The 4,211-nt window shown below is 35.3% G+C and overlaps 1 pseudogene across 1 annotated transcript; it reads right to left on the reverse strand.

Moving 5' to 3' along the window:
- Nucleotides 1–738: 738 nt before the first annotated feature.
- On the reverse strand, nt 739–1,500 carry LOC105543896 (annotated as a pseudogene). Its single transcript, XR_001006683.1, has one exon. The product of XR_001006683.1 is annotated as a DNA-directed RNA polymerase III subunit RPC10 pseudogene (transcript).
- Between the last annotated feature and the right edge of the window lie 2,711 nt (nt 1,501–4,211).

Consider the following 4,211-nt stretch of genomic DNA (forward strand, 5'->3'; position numbering starts at 1 on the left):
TTACCCTGATGTGATCATTACAGTTGCATGTTGTATCAGAACGTCACATGTACCTAATGAATATAAACACTTATGATGTACTCAAAATAATTAAATTTTTTTCAAAATTGAAAAATATATGTAAAGCTACAGTTTCTAGATGACTGAAAGTTGACAAAATAGCAAAGAAAACTGAATTTAATTTTTATTGTGTATATCTGGGGGTTTATAAAGAGAACTGAAAACAGCAGTGCTGTTCAATTTGTCCTAATCTCTCTTCAGTTGAAATGATAACCTGCTTTCTAATGGCCAAAAAAAGTCTATTAAATTTAGTTTGGAGAATATTTGGACATGAATCTTTTCCTGTAGAGACAATGAAACATTTTCATTTCTCCTTGTAATTTCCATGTATTTCAATGAAATGTTGCATATATCACGTGCAGTTTCTTGCAATTTAGAAAAATCATTTTTTCTAAAGGTATTTATTTATTTTTTTATTTAAATCCCTTTGAAACCGAAGTAGCCACACACATTTTGAGCGCAGATGGTCATTATCTTTGGTTAATATTATTATCAGGAAGCAACATGGATAGTACATATTCATAATTAAAGTCATAATTCATTTTCTACTAAAAACCACAATTTCCTTTTTTTTGAAGAGTGTCTCAATGTGACTTTTGAAATCCAGTAAAATCGAATAATATTTACATTTTATGTTTTTTCTTCCCCTACTTTCTTATCCAATAAATTTTTTTTTAGAACTTTCATTTTAATGAAATACTCAGAATTATGATTAAAATAAATAATAAATTACACAAGTCTACAAGTAACAGTTAAATATTTAGGGTTAAGTTTTGCAAACAGTACAAATGTTTAAGAGTGTTGATTGGGAGTAAGGGAATGTCAACTGCCAATAAATATGGAAGACGAAAGAATAGGACTTTAAACAGAGCGTATTTAGTTATGGGTCTCTGTCTCCTCCCCACACAGAAAAACTCCCAGATATTCGTGACTTCATCCACTCAGACTGGCAGATAGATCACATTTCCTGACCCCCCAGCTCTTCACCTCAAAAGGTTTATCTTTCCACTACACCAGCAAAGACCCTCAGGACACACGATTCATACTGCCAGCTAAGCATCTACGCCGAGGGACAAGGTAAGCATACGCTAAGGCAGCTGGGCCATCCTGGCCCTAATCCCTCCAGCGGTGTCCACGCTGAGCACTGCAGCACTTGTAGAAGGTGGTCATCGGCTCATCTGCAGAGCGGGTCTGAAGCTGCATGAAGTAAGCACGAGGATGTTCGCATTTGGGACATGGCTCCGCAGTAGAGTCAACATTCTCGCAGGCAGTTGCTCCACCAAGCACATCATCCACTTCTTTCAGTTTTGGGTACTTCCGATTTGTTACCTTGCGGGTGATGCTGTGCACGTAGGGCCACGTGCTGCAGGCGAAGCGGTGGCAGCGTTGTCCCTCCTCCACGATCAGCCCGTTCCCGCAGCTGGGGCAGAACAGCAGCATGGTCTGGAACTCCGCAGGCGCCAACCACCGGCAGCTCCCACTGCCGCTCAGCCTATCTAATAAATTAATGATCTAATTTGAATTCTCCATCCCAGAGAGAAGTCGTATTTTTCATTATTTTTAATTCATACTACGTGTTCAGCCATTCTATTACCAAATTGGAAAATATTTCACGAGATCTAAAAAGTTTTTATTTTTTAAAATAAATATTAATGCTACAATAAACCTCATTGTGTTTTTCCAAACCTTATACACATGTTATCTTTCAATATTCTTTTAAGAATATTATAACAATATTTTGTATTTTGTTCTATATTTACTTCTTTGCCAAAAAATATCAATTGTTTGTCATTTACTCAGTCTTCTAATTTTCAGTTCTAATATTTGCTAATGTTATATGCATGTAACATTTCACATTCTTTTAATTGACAATGTGTTTCCAGTCACAAGTATCTTCATTTGCCAAAACCAATCATGAACATTGGTTGAGAAATGCATAACAGTAGTAACAAGATACTTTGTCTTTGAACTTAGACTACAATAACTTATTTTCCAATTTGAAAGAATTTGGGTTGAAAATGAAATATAAATGTTCTGCCATGTTTATCTAATGGAAAAATTTATTCATTGATTTGAATCAGATTTGCTTTGCTAGAAACAGTCTCACTCATGTCAGGATATGACAGCCGATTTTCCAGAATCATCATCCAATAAACAGAGTAAAGTTCCAGAGGTCTTGACTTTCTTATCCAGTTTTCAGATTTTTTGAATGTAGTTTTCCTCAACTTCTAATGAGCAGACCAAAGGTATATTTGCCATCTCTGAAGTATGACTTTTTTAGGAATAACTATCTCTTTCATTCTCATTGTTTTGGCCAGTGGTTACAGTTTCATTTAATGAAGAATTTGACATTGCAGGGTTGCATCTAAGCCAATTCTAGTTGGGAATTTGGTAGAACAATGTTTTTGCTTATTTTCATGAAATCTTCTTTAAATGAAGAGTTTGTAATGTCCTGCTTGCAAATTTTATGTGGATCATGCTCTACAAAAATCTGCTCACTTTTCAGCTTCCAGGTATTTAAATTTGAAGCATTAGTTTTAAATGTTTTTGCTTTTTTGCTTTTATTTTAAGATCTACTTTTGTATTTTAAATTTATGTCATGATTTCCAAGTGAACACATTCTTGGTTATCTAAAGCAGGGGTCAGCAAACTTTATCTGTAAAAGGCCAGCAATTATCTTTAGCTTTGTGGGTCATACAGTGGCGACAGCAATTACTCAACTCTGATGTTGTGGAATGAAAAATAGCCATAGACAACATATAAAAATTTGGGTGTGGAGGCATTCTGATAAAACTTTATAAAAATGAACAATAGGCCTGATTTGACCCACAGGCAGCAGTTTGCTCATCTCTGAAGTGATGCATTAAAAAAAATTGTTTGCCAAGTGTAAAAAAATTCTAACCATAACCAATCTGAAAATATTTTTCATTTCTTATTTTTCCTCTAAAATATTCAAAAATACATATTAAAGTTAAAAGACAAAACAAAAATTAGAATCAGTATCAAAATTTAACTCCAAATACATAAAGTTTAATTTTATGTTTGAAAATATAACTACATCATATCAAATATTTTTATAAAAGTAAAACCATTCACAATCAAAATGCTACATTTCCATCTAGCTGCCAATGTAAAGAATCAATGTCATGTTTCACATGTTTCATCTAGACATACATATATATAAATTTTAAAGTAATATGAATAATATAACATTGCAAAATGCTATTCAGACATTGTGTACAACTCTTGATCATACCTCACTAATTTATGACTGCCTCTAGGTCCAAGAATTGGAACACAAATGTATTAGTCTGCTTAGGCTGCCATAACAAAATATCACAACTGGATGGCTTAAACAACAAAAATCTTATTCTCACAGTTCTAGAGGCTGGAAGTCTGAAGTCAAGGTCTCTGAGGGTTTGGTTTCTGGTGAGGGTTCTGTTCCACACTGCAGACTGTCATCTTCTCATGTAGCCTTTACTCTGAGTGTGCAGAGAAAGAGGGTGAGAGAGAGGGGCAAGAGAGAGCATTTTCTGGTGTCTTTTTTTATAGAATCACAATTCCTGTTGGATCAGGGTCCCATCCTTATGATATGGTTTGGCTTTGTGTCCCCACCTAAATCTCATCTCAAATTGTAATCTCCAGGTATTGAGGGAGGGATCTGGTGGGAGGTGACTGGCTAATGGGGTTGGTTACCTTCATGCTGTTCTCATGATAGTGAGTGAGTTCTCACGAAATCTGATGGTTTTATAAGGGGTTCTGTCCCCTTCGTGCTCTCTCTTTTCTGTTGCCTTGTGAAGTAGGTACTTGCTTCTCCTTCACCTTCTGCCATGATTTTAGCTTTCCTGAGGCCTCTCCAGCCATGCAGAACTGAGTTAACTAAACCTCTTTCCTTTATAAATTACCCAGTCTCAGGTATTATTATTTATAGCCCTGTGAAAAGAGACTAATACATGTAATGACCTCATTTAACCTTAATTGCTTTCTTTTTGTTCCTATCTCCAAATACAGTCACTTGAGGATCAGGGGTTCAACATATGAATTTGGAGGGACATAATTCAGTTCATAGCAATGAGGAAAATCCAAAACACAGACATTAAGCACTGTTGGGAAAGATCCTACTTTAACTTGTGTTTCTTTTTCCTGGGCTT

Source organism: Mandrillus leucophaeus, unplaced genomic scaffold (assembly GCF_000951045.1).
Source record: "Mandrillus leucophaeus isolate KB7577 unplaced genomic scaffold, Mleu.le_1.0 Scaffold292, whole genome shotgun sequence".
In the NCBI taxonomy this organism is placed as follows: domain Eukaryota; kingdom Metazoa; phylum Chordata; class Mammalia; order Primates; family Cercopithecidae; genus Mandrillus; species Mandrillus leucophaeus.